At 40.2% G+C, this 18,681-nt stretch overlaps 1 protein-coding gene across 7 annotated transcripts in view; it reads right to left on the bottom strand.

Annotated features, from left to right (window-relative positions):
- The window catches only part of ARHGAP28 (Rho GTPase activating protein 28), a 99,612-nt gene that overhangs the window by 55,432 nt on the left and 25,499 nt on the right, over window positions 1-18,681 (bottom strand). The window contains exon 1 of one of the 7 annotated variants that reach the window (XM_048840314.2): window positions 11,299-11,680. The exons of 5 other annotated variants lie outside the window; for them this stretch is intronic. The gene's annotated coding sequence lies outside the window, so the exon portion shown is untranslated. Of the gene's footprint in view, window positions 1-11,104; window positions 11,237-11,298; window positions 11,681-18,681 lie in introns of those variants that run through there. One more of the 7 variants, XM_075125312.1, reaches the window with a different exon arrangement.

Here is an 18,681-nt window from a genome sequence, read left to right as displayed (position 1 = left end):
CACCTGCAAACCGACCATGCTGCACTAAAGTGGCTTCACACCGTCAAAGAAACTAACAAAAAACTTCTTCGGTGGAGTTTAGCTCTCCAAGATTTTGATTTCGACATCCAACACATCTCAGGAGCTTCTAACAAAGTGGCTGATGCACTCTCCCGTGAAAGTTTCCCAGAATCAACTGGTTAAAATCGTCCTTGAGATGTGGAAAATATTGTTAGTCTTTATGTACTTGGTAGTATATTTAGAGATGCATGTGTCTTATTAACTCTGTTTTCCTAGAGCTCCAGGAAGAAATCCCAGCCAGTGTTTCACCCTAGCTGAGATTTGGGGGGCGTGTCATAAATATAAAGGGAAGGGTAAACCCCTTTGAAATCCCTCCTGGCCAGGGGAAAGCTCCTCTCACCTGTAAAGGGTTAAGAAGCTAAAGGTAACCTCGCTGGCACCTGACCAAAATGACCAATGAGGAGACAAGATACTTTCAAAAGCTGGGAGGAGGGAGAGGAACAAAGGGTCTGTGTCTGTCTGTATGCTGTTTCTTGCCAGGGACAGAACAGGAATGGAGTCTTAGAACTTTTAGTAAGTAATCTAGCTAGGTATGTGTTAGATTATGATTTCTTTAAATGGCTGAGAAAAGCATTGTGCTGAATAGAATAACTATTTCTGTCTGTGTATCTTTTTTGTAACTTAAGGTTTTGCCTAGAGGGGTTCTCTATGTTTTTTGAATCTAATTACCCTGTAAGATATCTACCATCCTGATTTTACAGGGGGGATTTCTTTATTTCTATTTACTTCTATTTTTTATTAAAAGTCTTCTTGTAAAAACTGAATGCTTTTTCATTGTTCTCAGATCCAAGGGTTTGGGTCTGTGGTCACCTATGCAAATTGGTGAGGCTTTTTATCCAACATTTCCCAGGAGAGGGGGGGGTGCAAGTGTTGGGAGGATTGTTCATTGTTCTTAAGATCCAAGGGTCTGGGTCTGTAGTCACCTAGGCAAATTGGTGAGGCTTTTTACCAAACCTTGTCCAGGAAGTGGGGTGCAAGGTTTTGGGGAAGTATTTTGGGGGGAAAGACGCGTCCAAACAGCTCTTCCCCAGTAACCAGTATTAGTTTGGTGGTGGTAGCGGCCATTCCAAGGATAACGGGTGTAATATTTTGTACCTTGGGGAAGTTTTGACCTAAGCTGGTAAAGATAAGCTTAGGAGGTTTTTCATGCAGGTCCCCACATCTGTACCCTAGAGTTCAGAGTGGGGGAGGAACCTTGACATGTGTCCCTGGCAAGAGCAGCACACAGACAGACACAGACCCTTTGTTCCTCTCCCTCCTCCCAGCTTTTGAAAGTATCTTGTCTCCTCATTGGTCATTTTGGTCAGGTGCCAGCGAGGTTACCTTTAGCTTCTTAACCCTTTACAGGTGAGAGGAGCTTTCCCCTGGCCAGGAGGGATTTCAAAGGGGTTTACCCTTCCCTTTATATTTATGACAGTACCAATGTGAGATTTCTAAAGATAGCTACAGCACTCAACCCAAGGTTTAAGAATCTGAAGTGCCTTTCAAAATCTGAGAGGGACGAGGTGTGGAGCGTGCTTTCAGAAGTCTCAAAAGAGCAACACTCCCAGGTGGAAACTACAGAACCTGGACCACCAAAAAAAGAAAATCAACCTTCTGCTGGTAGCATCTGACTCAGATGATGAAAATGAACATGTGTTTGTCCACACTGCTTTGAATCGTTATTGAGCAGAACCTGTCATCAGCATGGATGCATGTCCTCTGGAATGGTGGTTGAAGCATGAAAAAACATATGAATCTTTAGCGCATCTGGCACAAATATCTGGCGACGCCAGCTACCAAAGTGCCATGCGAATGCCTGTTTTCACTTTCAGGTGATATTGTAAACAAGAAGTGGGCAGTATTATCTCCTGCAAATGTAAACAAACTTGTTTGTCTGAGTGATTGGCTGAACAAGAAGTAGGACTGATTGGACTTGTAGGCTCTAAAGTTTTACATTGTTTCATTTTTGAATACAGTTGGTTTTTTGTACATAATTCTACATTTGTAAGTTCAACTTGCATGATAAAGCTATTGCACTACAGTACTTGTATTAGGTGAATTGAAAAATACTATTTCTTTTGTTTTTTACAGGGAAAATATTTGTAATAAAAATAATATAAAGTGAGCACTGTACACTTTGTATTCTGTGTTGTAATTGAAATCAATATATTTGAAAATGTAGAAAAACATCCAAAAATATTTAAATAAATGGTATTCTATTATTAATAGTGTGATTAAGTGCAGTAAAATTTTTTAATCATGATTGCATTTTTTTAATTGCTTGAAAGCCCTCCTAAGAAGTCTGACTATCGTGAACTCACCTTTTGTATAATTACTGTCCTTGTAATCCTCAGTTTCGAACATTTTGCCTTAATGTATTCCCCTACACGTAGGATAAAAGGTCACACTGAACCTTTCTGAAAGGCAGTGCATCAGCCACTCATTGCTTCCCAGAGCTCTGGGAGGCATCAAATCTGAGGAAAGCAAAAAACCTATGGAAGCACAAGCACCCATTGGATGGTTAGCCTCTGCACTACCTATAGGTGGTCACACTGCATTATAGACACAGCATAGCAATGTGTGTGCATTTGTATGCAATTATAAACATGAACAAGATTAGAAAGAGTGGGCTAACTTGCAGACTGATCCGGAATCTATTCACACCACATAATATGGGATGGAAAGGCTTTGCCAGCAGCTCACATTTAGCCAGACTTATTATTTAAAACATATACGCAATACAGCTACAAACTGCAACAAATCTAGTGAGTCTAGAGAACAGATGAAGTTTAAATAATTCAACAAGCAAAGAAGGAGACTAAGTAAAACCTGAATGGGCTTGTGCACTGGAGGTTGTTAAAAATTTGTTTTGCCAGTAGAATCACCAGCTAGTTTGCACAAAAAAGGAGAAACATGGAAATATTAAACACATAAAATGGTGGCAAAATCACAGTTAGGGGCAATTTTTCCATCATCCTCAGTACAGCCTCTAATTTTGTCCAGGCAAGTATGGTAATTTGCACTTAATTACTGTATTTGCATGCAGAAATACTTGTTTGCAAGTGCAAGATTATCTAGGTACCTATTTATCATACTTGAGGTACTTCTAATGCAGCTATCCCTTTAGCACTGAAACACTATTATTACTGTCATTAGATAGTAACTGAGAAAAGAATTTGGCCCTAAGAAACACTGAAAAGCAAGGGTATTTCACCCCTAATTCAACCCTTTAGGACTCTAAGGTTTGATATGGTTTTACAATGTGATCCTTTGTACTTCTCAACTGCTGGGCCTCACTATATGGGTGGTGTGTAGGGGGCAACAGCACAATTTTCCATGAGTCTGACTTTTAAGTGTGATAGACTTGGTTTGTGATGACCTGCTCACACACGTAGGTAGGCAGTCCCTATGACAGCTTTAAAAATGTAATTTTGTTTACAAAAATCCATTTAGAGCATCCCTTGATCCATTCACTTCAAATCTCAGGGCTCCATAACCATTCACTTCTCACCTTTACTTTTAATTCTGGCAATTGCAATTGCAACTTTCACAGTAATATATTTCAAGTAAGGGGCTAAGCACTAGAATTCACCATATATTAACTACTAATCACATTGCATGATTCCTATCAGATACCCTGCATTACATTAGCAAGCATTATGGTCAGTACTGTTTGCAGGGTCGGCCTGAAAGAATGTAAAATAATCAAAAAGGAATTTCTGAAGACGTCTAAAAAAATTCTTTGGTGGGGAACTTCTTGTTAAATATTTCCACAGAGGAGGAGACAACATTGACTGTTGCAATAAAAATCCTGGGCCAGATTCTCAGATAACTGTAGAGTGTCATAGAACCATTGACTTTAATTGATCTTATATGTAAAAACCAAAAATGCCCTTATTCATTGTATTAATTACACATCAGATTATTACAATTGGGAAGAAGTTTAAGAACAGATGTACTTCTCACCATTTCTCTCTGCTATCCAACAGCTTTGGGTTTGCCATAGAACAATTTTTAACCCATAGGCTCTCTGTTCCATGGTGTACTGTAATTTATGGCATATTGGGTCACTGTGATGGAATGAAAACTTGGTTGGAAAGTTTTTTACCCAAATAAACATACGAGCATAGTTCTATTTTATGTTACACAAGTACACTCGTAGGGATTATAGAGTACTTTGGAAAGAGTCCCAAATCAGCCGAGTAGAATATACAGTACTAGTGCTGGTAATACTACTTAACAAAAAACAATGTAGCTATGATGTCTAGAAGAACTACCTCATTGCAATCTGCTTCTGTTTTTGCCTACAGAAAAACAATAATCTAACATGGTAACTGCAGAAGAATGGATTATTAGCTCTTTATCTCTCTGTATTTCTAGGTAGTTAATGTGGACCTTATCCCCAAAGTATCTAAAGCATTTTACGTGCCAAAAAGTCAAGATACAAAACAAACAGCTCAGCCATATAAAGATACAGATTGAAATCCTGACCCTATTGAAGTCAATGGGACCTTTTCGATTGACTTCAGTGGGGCCAAGATTTCATCCACAGTCTATATATAAACAGCCAAATTAGAACTGAGATAAACTGGAAACAATGAGGGCTGACTTGTTTATGCTCCTAAATGTCAGATTTTTAGGTTTTATTAAATGTAATTTAATTTAGAATGAAATAAAGTAAGTAAAAATTAACCTCATCTACCACTCAAGCCATCATTAATTGGCATTTTTTGTAGGTATAGGGCAGAGATTGGTCTTGAGGAGATATTTAAAGGAGAAGATGGGGTAGAGTCACATAGAAGTGCAGGGAGGGTGTTCAATTTATAACATACGCATATTTGTTTGTGCCAGAAGTTGTCAAATGGGTGATTGGGGCTGATATCAGACAGAATGATGGTGGGTGGAGTGACACAATAGGAGACAAAGCCAGGTAAGCAGGGAGGAGTAGAGTTGAAGATGATGATTGAACTTGATGCAGGGAAACAGGGGAGCCAAGAAAAATGGAGTTTAAGGTCATAGAGTTCCAACAAATTACACTCCCTGGTTCCTATGTGTGTAAAATGTCAAGAGAATCAGACTTCCCTTATTGTGTGTTTCCATTTTCAACAGAGGTGTGAAGAAAAAGATAGAAAACAAGCATTTCTTACATTTTGGCTACCCATTTCTCATAAACTGGGAACTTATCAAAATAAATGATCATCTGTGGTGTTAAAGTGATTACTCAGCCTGTGCAAAACTACCATAAGAATTGCTTCTGCGTGTGGTATTGTCAAGGCAACACCCTAAATTCCAAATGTTATTTTTCTAACTTGGGCTTGAATCATTCATACTGAGTTTCTCAGCATAAAATGGGCTTGATTTAAAGAGCCAACAGATTCAGCAATGGCTCCAAACCACTTGGATTCCAACGTGGGCCGGAACTACTTGGCCATATTACCCTTCTTTATAACATCCATAAAAGGATAAAATCATAGTAAGCAAAATATTTTAAATGGGAACATAGGAAACCATATACCAAAGGGTGATCCACAGCCTTCCAGTTTCTCTCAGCTACCTTAATAGTGGTCACATCCCACAACCTTTTGGCTAGGTATTTTTTCTACTTATTTTCTTTAAAGATCTACCAAAAACATTTCATGCTGAAGGGCTCTGAAGGCTACAGTATGCAGCATGCCAGTTACTTCAAAGCAAACTATTTACCCTGTCTCCAGATTCTTTGAAGGTTCTGTAGCTGGAGAGAATGCTAATCTTTATAAAAAAATGATCACTTTAAGGGTCTGATCTTGCAATCCTTTACTCATGTGAGCAGTCCTAACTCATAGATGTAACCCTATGTAGTCAGCAGAAATATTCTCATGAGGAAGTATTATATCTTTGCAGTGCAATTCTGCTTCTGTTGAAGTTTTTTTTTTAATCATTGACTTCAATGGACGTAGGATCTAGCTCTTAGAAATTTGTGAGGGGAGTGGGCTTTTGTTCCAAGAGAAGTATTCAAGATTCTAATACTAGATTGAGATCCAGACATGTTATTTTAGCTTTCAAACATTTTTAAATATACAAAATACCAATTTGAAGTATTCTGGGAAATGGAATCCTTCTAATGGCATAGAAACCCTCTACACTACCCATCCCAGGCATCAATGTCCTGGGTGAGCTCCGGCTGCTATGACAGCCTGTAGAAAGCTTCAGATTGTTCACAGCAGTACTGGGAGACTAGCTTGGCATGGACCAGTTCTAATATTGATGGGAGTGCAAAAGGGACCTTTGAATATTCCCTCTTCGGCTGTGCTGAGTGTTCCTCCACTACAACTGAAAATTGGACCCTAAACATCAACAATTCTGTTTTGGTGCTTGCTGGATTAGTGCAGCAATATCACTGAAACAGTAATAACTAAAATATCATCCTAGCCATAATCAGGAGCACTTCACATCTTTAAAGCGCTGTACTAGAGCTAATTAATCGTCACCGTACACGGAAAGTTGGGTAAGTAAGCATTATTATCCCTGTATTATAGGTATAGAGGAATAAAGTGACTTGTCCAAGGTTACACAGCAATTCGATCACAAAACTAGGATTAAAATACAAGAGTTCCTGGCTCCCCGTCCCATGCTTAGCCCTATAGAGCAAGGAATCACTAGTCTGTGGTTTAAAAGTGCCGCAGACCATGGAATAGAGCTCTTTCTGCTTTTAGAGTGTTGCCTGGTTGGAGCTTCTAACTGAGCTTTGTTAACCCACCACATATTCTTGACTAGATGTTCCATAAAAAATAATTAATATCACTATGCAAACATAGTAGATCATGTCCAAATGCTCAAATGTAAACTGACTGGTAAAACTAAGTTGTTGTTGCTCTCCCTATCATCACAAATCCATGTTTCTCTTTCCATTCTTGTCTAGGTAAGTGCCATGATGCATGCTAGGGGTGAACATTCTCAGGGTGTTCATCCATCTTTTAATGATCATATCAGCTCGGTGACTATGCAGGTGCTCTATGAATGTTACAAATCTGCAATGCTATCCTCCCATGAGGACACTGTATTGCTTATCCATGCCATTGTTATAATACACCTTGGCTGAACTGTTATAACACTCTCTCCTTTGGAGAATTTCCAGGCAAGGGCTATATTTATGTCAGTTACAATGGATTCAAAATGCCTCTGCCAGGATTTTTAAAACAGACTAACACATCCTCCTCTATTTCACTCAAATTGAGGTCACTACTCTGCCTTCCTGTAAACATATTAGGTTGATTGTGAGTTTTGTTGTTTCAGATATTTAGGCATCAAAATCAATGGAAGTTAGGCGCCTAACTAGCTTTGAAGATCTGGGCCTTACCTCTTTTATTTCAGCTACTATTGCTACAGTCTACAATTTGCTGTTGATGGGTCACTGCCTGTTCCTGGAATCCCAGACAAGACTGTAGACTATGGGTAAAAATTTCAAAAGTGCTCAAGTGACTTAGGAGTCTAAGTCCCATTTTCAAAAGTGACTTAAGCACTTGGGAGCCTAAGGCTCACCTGTGGTATTCAGTGATCACTCAGTGTGCAAGGTGCTTGTAAGAGATCTAATTTATTCTGTATCTGGTTCTAACTGGCTGTGCATAATAAGAGCTTAATAGTGCCTTGCTCAGACTCTGTGACTGGGAAGCTCAGCTCTTAAAGGCACAGACTGCAATACAGCAGCACCAAGAGTCAAAAAGACATATGTGCCTGAGTCATTTTGAAAATGGGATGTAAGCTCCTAAAATCACTGGCCCACTTTGGAAAATTTTACCCTAAAGCTTTAAACTGCAGTGTGCATTCTATTTGAAATTCCTACTCAGTGGACATTAAGCTTGCCATTTTGTGGGTATTTTCATATCTAAATTCTAGCCTTATCTTTTAAAACTTCCCTTTGATTAGCACAGCTGTTATTTATTCTTTTTACTTGGCTGGGATTTCTGCAAGGGCTCTGCAGAGTAAGGCTGTTTGTATTTTATTGTGCTGTTAATCTTTTTTTTCTTAAGAAATACATGAACAATGTCCTAAGGGGAAGATTATTACGTCTATATGAATACATAACATAGATCAGAACAAAATAACTGGGGGAAGGAATATTTTCATAATCTTCCATGAGCCTTATGAAGAAGTCTAGATAACATGTATGCAGAGACATAAGACATATCTCAGGGGACCAACAGAAATTGGTTGTTTAATGGCAGTAGTCTTTAAAATAAAGATGGAGCAGAACTATATTTAATATATTCAATATACTTGGGAATCAATTTGGGGGGTGGCATACGTCTCAAAACAGGAGGTTGCCTCATAACTACATTCTCTTGAATAGGTTTCACTCTGTAGAGTTTTCCAAAATAATTGACAAGTTTTTACATGGTTCTAAGATAAAAGCAGAGGCTTTCTAATACAGGATAATTAAAATGTTTGAATAAAATATTGTGTCACCTTATTCTTAATGTTGCTATGCCCATTTACAAAATCTAAGGATCTGGCCATTATGTTCAAACAATGTATCACTAAACACCAGAGAATTTCTATAAGTCTATGCCTGTCTCATGACAGTGCCAAAGGAATCCTACTTTTCTTCCTCATTGAGGCAGCAAGGCTAAACCATGCAAAATGTTGCTGAACCATAAATCACTTTGAAAACCTGAACCGCCTCCACTTAGCCCCAGAGCACAGCAACTCCTGTTATAAGGAAGTCTAACCTTAAATGTCCTTCTGGGACGTAAGGAGTGTAATACATTAGACACAGGAGGCAACTGTTCCATTTACGTGGCACTGGTGAGGCACGAGCTGGAGTAATGTGTCCAGTTTTAGGCACAACACTTTAAGAAAGATGTGAACAAATTGGAGCTACATTGACAAGAGGTTTGGAAAGCATGACCTATGAGGAAAGGTTGTAAGAACTGGGGATGTGAGTATTGAGAAAAGAAGGGCGAGGGGGGACATGATCACAGACTTCAATTCTAAAGAGGACAGTGATACACTGAAGTGAGAATAAGTAGTTATAGGCTTAGTTTTCAGCAAGGGAAACTTAGATATTAGGAAAATAATTCTAACTATAAGGATAGTTAAGCAACTATAAGGATAGTTGGAGGTTTTTAAGAACAGGTTTGACAAACACCTTTCAGGGATGATCTAAGTATATTTAATTCTGCCTCAGCGCAGGGGGATGGGCTAGATGAAGTTCACCAACATCTGTGATGGCTTCATAGACCATTGAAAGGAAGCCTAAAACATAACCAGAGGGAAAAAATGTCCTTGCTTTCTAAGAATTCATCCACACATTACATCCACACATGTAATAGTCACGGAAGCACAGAGGGCAATCAGAACCCCCTCTGGTGACTGACCCCGGCACATGTTTCTAGCAGTGAGCTCTTGGAACCTCTAACAACAATTTTTCAACCCCTCCTTTCATGCGGGGAAACCACTACTCATCTTAAAACATGCAATAGTCTGACTGGTACTAAGGAAACCACTGCTCACCAGAGATATCGCAAAGTTCTATGCAGTGTCTAATCTCTCTCCCTTTTCTAAGCAATTTAATCAAGAAACTAGCTAGCAAAAGTCAGCTGCTCCAGTGTGGTCAGCTGCCTGGATCTTTCACAGTCAAATGTCAGGCCTGGGCACAGTACAGAGAAAGTGTCTCCTGCTGCAACTTCCTGAGCATAGATAACTGAAATACATTAATACTCACCCTGTTGGAGTTCTCTGCAGTATTGGGTACCACTGATGGCACTGGCCTCCAGTGGATTCCCAGTAAACTGCCAGGTTTGGGGCCAGGTCCTGTGGCTATTCGATGGGTGGGCACAACCTTTTCCACATACAGGATAATAGGGGAAGAACTCCTCAAGGAGCTCCCCGGATAAAGTATCTACCATGAATATTTATGTGGCAGGTAATGATCCAGGCTCAGGGGATTCTGGAGAAGGGATGGTTGTGTTGACCATTTTAGCATGTGCATGTACACCTGTGGCCATTAGAGCTGTTAAAAGACACTTTTCCCATGGCTCCAAAGCTGTGCTCTTAAAGAGAAATGGTACCAGAGCTGTGCAAGCTAGCCAATCGGTGTGATAGAAATCAAAAGGAATGTTGAAATAAAAGATGAATGTGGGGAGCATGGCAATGGGGAAGAATGGGTATATTTTTATATTTGTTTACTTAATTTTATAAATACATTTTTCAATTCCTTTTCTTTTAAAATATTGTATTCGTTCAAAAAAGACATATGTCATCTGAGTTACATTTCCCCAGAACGAGGAGATTTACAGTGACAAGGACATATGATAGTTTATAGGTCCCTTGAAAATTTCACATTGTACTAATGAGAAACTTTTTTTTAACTGATCTTCAACATACGTTTCTGGATTTCACCTAGTTGTTATCAGATTTAAATTCCTTTAGGTAAAAAAAGTCCTTTAGAGAATAGTCTGCAATATTTGAAAATCCTGACTTCCAAGTACTCAGAGCTGAACTACATTTTAAATAAGTTCAGATTAAATGAACATTTGGAAATTGTAGATCTGGATAATGCATCTGTGAATTTAAAATGTGTTGTTTCTCATCTAGCTGTGTAACTTGTGATATTGTGGTCCATTCAAGACTCAGGGCCTAATTCTTTTCTCCCTGATACTGGTGTAAATGAGGAATAACTCCCCTGAAATAAACAGAGTGTGAAACTGGTGTAAACGAAATCAGAATCAGGTCACAACATTCAGAAATACCTCAGTGTCATATATGTCACATATTACAATATAACATAAAATTCAAGAAAGTGAATTTCTGTTACACAATAGGGAAATTTTTGTGTAATTTTATGTGAAGCAAAAATTCTGTTCCAAGAAGTAAATCAGGAGGCAGTTACTGAAACTTGTATTGTAGGTAAACAATTGTCATAAACAGTACAGTAATTGTAGAAGCTACATGCAATATTAATAGGATCTTTAAAAGTTTCATGACATTAGACCTTCAAGTAATTTTGTTTTTCTTTACATTCAGTCAACACTTTTGGAAACACAAAACACACACTTATGCCTGTCTTGCAGTCACTTTCACTTACAATGCATCCAATTGTTTTTCTACAGTGGATCATTCTGTCCCCCCTTTCCTTTCCTGTGTAGCTGGAAAATTCCACTAGTTATATCTTTGACAGCTTTCTCCCTGTCCCGTCATTGCTTGTTGAAGAAAAACAAGAAAGGAGAGAACATTGAAAGGTTGAAAAATTATTCATTTAGTAAATGCTGTAAACCTTACCTTGGAGCCGAATAAAGTCTCACTTATGATATCCTTAAAGGAACAGAGCAAAATATATTTGAAACCAAGTTTCTTCATGCCTCCAGTGGCAGTAAATCCTTTCCCAGCCTACAGTCACAAACATGCACACTCTGAAAGCTATCTGAACACACTGTGATAGGATAAAGCTTTATGCCTCTAGTCATACAAGGACTAGAGACACAAAGAGCAGTGGAGTTTTTGGCCCTTGTGAGAAACAGAGTCACACTACTCTGTAGCTATTTAAAGAGTTGATGCCTTCAGGATAAATGCTCATAGTGTGTTTTCCTGTTTGTGTCAGAACTTAAACCTTTCATCCATTTCCTAAGAGGAGAAATAAAAGCACAATCTGTTGGTAGTAGCTCTGTGATTCATGAGAGACACTGTAGTGTGAGTGAAATAGAAAGGCGGGGCTAATTTATTTGTTTTCCATTGAAAGGATGTAAGGCATTTCCCATTAATGTTATTTTAAAAAATCATAAATAAGTGACCACATCGAACGTAATGAAGAGTTCTATCTGTATTGATATTGCAACCCCACCCAATCCAAAACTTCAGTACAAAATGCCATCTGGGAAAGAAAAGTGAGCCAAAAACATGGATTACAGGAAAATCTAACATTTATGCGAAAGCCTTTCTGCTTCAGGAAAGCGTCCAAGAGAGTAGATCAGCCGAACACTTAGAACACAAGGAAGCTTTTAGAGAACATGCAACAGGTTTCACATTAAGAAAACAACAGAGCTGGGTTTGTATCACAACATTTGCATCCAGATCCAAAACTTCTGAAGTTTGTGCATGATTGGATCCGGGTTTTGGCTTGGGTCCACCTCTAGAAAATACACCATGGAAACAATTCCTTACTGAAGTCTGTCAACTTGCCGAAAGGAGAACCAATAAATAGCTTTCAAACAAGATAAGTACTCCAAATGTTCAAACATATTTAAGAAAAACAGCTTTACTAGTCTGTTTAATTATCTAAACAGGTCTGTCTAAGACACATTTCCTCTACCCTTTCCACCCCCAAGTTGTAGGAGGAAGAGCTGAAACTCTGGTTACAGCCTCATGTGAAATCTCTGTTCAGGGCCTCCAGCGACCTTGTTAAAGTCATCCAACAAAGTAAGGAAGACAGAACCTGATATTTCTAATGTAAAAACCAACCCAACACCAGCAGAAAAAAAATAAAGAAATAGGAGGAAACAATCTCTGTGATGGCCATTATACATCTGCAGGGGCAGAAAAGGGGAAAAAAATGGGATTTTGTTTTGCAATTCACCTTTCAGTTTAAATTGTTTTCTTGTAAATTTTTATACAGGAAATCAAAACTCTTCTCAGTCTCATCTCATAAAATGTTGTCTTTATGTGGCCTTTTGATTTCATAAATCTTTTTGGATTTTAAAGATTATTGTCCATGGGATCAAGAACGCAGCTTGCTTGTCACCGTTTGTGATTATGGACTGGCTAGTCATGCTTTAGTTTAAAGGATGAGCTGCAGGGACCTGGATGGCTCAGAAGATTGGCAATAAGCTTTCATGCTATGAATTCAGCTTGAGTTGGTAATTACTGAAATAATGCGGTGGTCTCAGTCCATACCCACCTAGACAGGTACCCATATTACAATACCATCACCACAGGCACTAACTGAGAAGCTCAAGGCTGAAGGTCATGGAGACAGACCTACTCCCCCATCCTTAGAGGATTTCTCTCACCAGTTAAGTGGTGGGATAAAAGGACTAGAAAGCTAGCAATGCTGCCGCTTGTGTGGGACCTGTTGTGTGGATAAACGATGACATTAAAAGGACACTGTCAGGTCATTTTAAACCCAGTTCTAGGTTTTGTATTGATAACTTTTAACAAGATCAAATATTAGGAGAAATGTTTTCATGATTGTTTTTCAAAATTCAGTGAAAACAGTATTTGTTTGAACATTTCAACATTCTCGACAGTGTGCGTACAATAATCTAAGGTGTTATTAGTAACAAATTACGGTTGTAAGAATGTGGCCCATGCACTTTAACCTAATACTGTCCCTTTAACAATTTCCAGGGCCACAATCATGGCAGGAGCTCACATATGGGTGCTTAGAATCTCCAGGGCAGGGATTGTCTCTTACTATGTGCTTGTACAATGCCCAGCAAAATGGGGACATGACATCTTTTGGGGCCTTTAGGCACATATAATAAATAGAAATAAGTAATAATGGACGACTATACCACTTGGAGCCCCACTGAAGCCAGTGGCTCTCTGCACGTCACAGAGGTCTGCCTGCCAACATTCTTTGCAGAATCAAGGCCTTCATTGGTCAGTCCAGGAAAAGTTGTTTTAAGGAACTGTCATTTTTCACGCCATGTGCCCAAGAAGCTCTGAGCTGATTTTGAAGATTGTTTATACAGGGAAAAAAGGGTGTAATATTTCAGAAGCAGTAATGCTGAGAATTTAATAGGTATCAATGACCAGTGAATCTGGTCTTGCAGTATGATTTTCCTCAGAATTAAACAAAATGAGACACATAATAGAAATGTAATTGACACAAACCTTTAAAAAACATCATTTATTTTATTGCTGCGTACATAGATGACCTGCTCCTCTGCTTAAAGTTAGGTATGTACTTTAGTACGCTGATGAATCTGGGCAATAAACAGTAATTAAGAGCTCCCACTTTAACAGGCAAAGGTTACTGTGATATTGCTTAAAGCAGTGGTTTTCAAACAGCGGGTTGTGACACAGTACCGGGTTGTGGAATGTAAGGCACTGGGTCGCGGCGGCGCTAGTCAGCACCGCTGACCGGGCCGTTAAAAGTCTCATGGGCGGTGCTGCCCGGCTAAGGCAGGCTAGTTCCTTCCTGTTCTGATACCGTGCTGCACCCCAGAAGCATCCACCAGCAAGTCCAGCTCCTAGGTGGAGGGGCCCCCACCCTGAGGACCAGCTCTGCACTCCCATTGGCTGGGAACAGGTCAATGGGAACTGTGGGAGCGGTGCCTGCGGGTGAGAGCCGTGCGGAGCTGCTTGTGCACCTCTGCCTAGGAGCCGGACCTGCTGTTGGCCGCTTCTGGGGTGCGGAGTGGTCCGCGGTGCCAGGACAGGCAGGAAGCCTGCCTTAGCACCTCTGCTGCACTGCTGACTGGGAGCCAGCTGAGTTAAGCCCGCACCCCAATCCCTTGCCCCAGCCCTGAGCCTTCCCTCAAACCCAGAGCCCCTTCCTGCACCCCAAAACCCGCATCCCCTGACCCAGCCCAGAGTCCCCTCCCACACCCTGAACCCCTCATTCCCGGCCCCACCCTACAGCCCTCACCCCTGCACCCCAACCCTCTGCCCCAGCCCTGAGCCCCTCCCATACCCCAAACCCCTCATCCCCAGCTCCGTTGGGTTGTGGGTATCAATTTTCTTCAACTGGGTTGACAGAAAAAGAGTTTGAAAACCACTGGCTTAAAGGACTCTGCTAAACTTTCATATATAGGTTGACAAATTCCAAAGCTAGCAGGAACCATTGTGTTATATAGTCTGACCTCCTGCATAATGCAGGTCATAGAACTTCTTCCAAAATAATTCCTAGAGCAGATCATATCTGAAGAGCATGAAAATGAAGCTCCAGAAAGGATGTGGAAGAGTCTTAGTTTCACTAATTATTCTGCAAAAAGTGAAGCCGGCACAATCATAAACTTATATGGCAGCTTGCACTGAAACATCACTACAGCTTCCTTTACAGAGGCTCAACATAGTCTATCTGTCTATCCCAGCTCACAACAGGCAGAAATCAGAGACTCTTGCATAACAGAATTTTACACTAACTCTGGGATCCATTAACCACACAGGCTCCAGATCTGCTTTCATTCGAGTGAAAGAACAGTGTCCCAAAACTTAAAGATAAGTGAAACACCTCAAGATAAGCCTTTAGAGGAAATAAAGAGGAAGAAATGATGGCCAAAATATTAATAGGTGACTGTGACAGGGTGGTAAGCAGAAAACTGCTTAGCCAACCCTCTATCACCCCAGCTCCAATTAAGGGAGGTGAATTGGAGCTGGGTAGGCCACCTGGCCCTGATCGGGGAAGCTTGAACAGCTGTTGCCTCATCAGGCCGGAGCTGGATAAGAGCCCCAGGGGAAGGAAGCCAGGGTTTGGGGGCGGGGAGCTGGAAAGAGGAAAGGCAGTGAGGGGAAGCAGAGAAAGAGAGAGAGAGAGAGAGAGAGAGAGAGAGAGAGAGAGAGAGAGAGAGAGAGAGAGAGCGAGCGCGAGCCAGCGCCAGCGCCAGCGCCAGCACCAGCGCCAGCGCCAGCGCCAGCCAGCCAGCTAGCTGGCCCCCCTCTCTCCTTCTGGTGGACTGCAAGAAGGGGACTATGTATATGGAGGAAAGGTGGTGGGAGCACAGCTTGTAAATAAAAGCACCAGGCGGGCACTGCACCTAAAGGTCTCGGTTTGATTTTCTCAGCCCAGTGGGGACAGGAGCCAAGGGGGGCTCTGCAGGGACGCTGTTACAGTGACATATGTTAAAGTAACTATTGTGATAGAACATAGAAATACATCACTTGCTTCCCCAGCCCTTACTTAGGCAAACCTCCCACGGATGCCACTGGGGTCCTGCAGGACTGAGCCCTCCATTACTATGATTCCAAAGATCTAACTCATCCAGTGGGCTTTGCAGGGGGACTTTTGCAAACATCTTAACAGGAATTTGTGATTAACAGGAAACTGCTAAACTTGAATTATAGTCCCAGCTCTGACTAGGAAAGCCAATCACTGTACTATTATACAGTGTATGAAATAGGGATTTTAAAAGTATTTAACCCACAAGCCGGTTTAAACATAAAAGTGAGCTGTAGCTCACGAAAGCTTATGCTCAAATAAATTGGTTAGTCTCTAAGGTGCCACAAGTACTCCTTTTCTTTTTAGTCATGCAACAGGAGAAGATTTACAGAGCATGACAAAAGAGAGGAAAGACTGAGGGAATATGTAGTGCCAGCAGATGAAGACTAGTGGAAAACAAAATTCACATTGATTGTAGGAGTAATTTTTCTTTTGCCATGCTGCTGTGTTTTATAGAAGGGCTGCTGCCTGCTCACTTAGCTGAATTTCATAATCAAGCTGAGATGGCATTCTTTATCTGGAGTAAAAATGTTGGCTCTGAAGGTCACCTTGACGAATTAATTTGCTTGTTGGATACACCTTCTTCAAGAGTAAATTAACTATGAGAGTACTGAGCTTGCCTTCAGTGGGCATTGAAATAGGGACGGATGGATGTTGAAACAACTTAAGGAGCTGTACAAACTGGGAGATTTTCACACATTAGGCAAACAAAATATCCTTTAAGTCAATCTAGAACTTTTAAAAACAAAATATGCATGCATCTTAACATTTAGAGGAAAACATCAATGACCTTAGCAATTCAGAACTAACGTTTCTCCGGTTCACGATCTTCTGATAATATTCTCTCATTAGATTTCTATAATGAGGGGTTATCTTTCTTCATTTTGCTTTAAGCCATGTCATGGAGAAACTGGCTATCCTAATCCATAGTATTTATATAGTAAGATTCACAAAGCAAAGTCAGATGGGGAAAATTACTTTCCCTACAAGCCATACATTTCTTTAAAAACTGAACAAGTAACACTCTGGGCCCAAGTGAGAAGAAAGACAACAGAGTGATGGAAACAAACCATAAAATAAGGAGGAAATGAGTGAAAGCTTGATACCATCAGTCAGTTGGCAAGACGATGGAAAGGCAGTATTATTTGTCAGCATTTCTGAATTCAGATGTGTTTTTCATTGTGTGAAATGGGACTGAGCTAAAAACTACACATATGGATCCAGAGCTAGAATTCCCCAAACTCACAAATGATTTTTGGGTTGGGTTCATCTGCAGCAATAGTCTAACAGCCATAACTGATGTGTGATCCTGAAAAGGTTTGCAGGTACAATTTGCATAAATTCCCAAAAGTTAATGAGCAAGAGCCTGGCTGTATTGAAATCAATGGTAAAATGCCCATTAATATCAATAGGACCAGGGTTTCATTCTAGATGATTATCCAGAGCTTAGCTGGATCTTCTTCCTATCCCTTCTCTGTTTCCCATCATGTTCCTTACTTCCCCAACCCATCCAGATCTTTCTCCTTTGCCCTAATGCTGCTCACTAGACATCTGATCTTTGGTGGCTTTGCAAAAAGCGTGTGGAGTTCAGTCAGGTCTGGAAGTCTGTATGTTGGGCTCTGGTCATCTGGGCTCTGGTCAAACATTGTGCGCTAGTTGGAATTACCCCACTGGACTGACCAGTGCCCACCTCTGTTCCCTGGGAGAACCCACTCACAAGATGTGATGACAGCTGCTGGACCAAAACCAGTTCTCAGACTTAGTGAGAATCCACACACTATTTCAGCAAAGTCTGGAAGACTGTCAGGGTTTGAGCAGGGAAATGGGAACTTTGTCTCAATCCAAACAAACCCAGGAGTAAAATAATGGCCCCACTGACATCAGTGGAAAAATATCAGTTGGATTTGACAGGGTTGCACTCACTTGGCACTCAGCATTTCAAGAATTGGCTAGTTTCATGATTTATCAAAGATTTTGCCCCTCCATATGGTGAATATTTAATTTGAACTAAGTAATGTATAATTTTTTCCATTAGATGTTAACTTAATCAGCTAAGCTACTGCAATATACCCAAGGGATTTTTTTTCCCAATACATCATGAAATGTGCTTTGCTAAAGTGACTTCTCAAAGTCCTTGGCTAAAGTCAGGAAATTTTGACAAGGAGGGAAGAAAGTTTAATATTTTGGTGTAAGCTTCAGAGATAGTTTTTAAGGTGAAAAATAGTATATATAATATTTTCTGAAAATGTTCATTATTTTTAATATTTAATCTTCAGGACTCCTTAAGAAATTTCCTTAAGAAAAAAATATAAGGCAAACGGCTGCCATATGAAGTTAGTGTGTAATGAGCAGAGATTCAGTGTGCCTAAAATTTTATTCATTACTTGACATAGGCCAAACAGTAGACATGCACTTGGAAGCCATTCAGAATGTGGGTTTTGTTTTTGTTTTCATTTTATTTTACAAAAGAGTGTTCAGCAGCACATTTGAAAACTACCTAAGGAAACAATCTGCCCCACAACAAAACATCACAAGTAATGAAAGGATATTTAACAAGATAAAAAATTAAAGGTGGAAACTTATACACACACAGCCATACGACAGTGCTGTCAGTTAAGTCAATGGAATCACACGAGTTGAGGATCTAGCTCATAAGGCCTAATTCTCCACCGTCTTGCACCTTATTTATTCGTTGAATTCTTAGAGGCCAGAGCCCCACTGTGCTAGGCACAGCACAGACTTTTTGCAGTCAATTACAGTTGCCAGTTAACAGATTAGAATGGCAA

Source organism: Caretta caretta, chromosome 2, assembly GCF_965140235.1.
Source record: "Caretta caretta isolate rCarCar2 chromosome 2, rCarCar1.hap1, whole genome shotgun sequence".
NCBI classification, from domain to species: Eukaryota; Metazoa; Chordata; order Testudines; family Cheloniidae; genus Caretta; species Caretta caretta.
The sequence above is the reverse complement of the archived record's forward strand: the minus strand, read 5'-3'. Positions and strand labels throughout refer to the sequence as shown.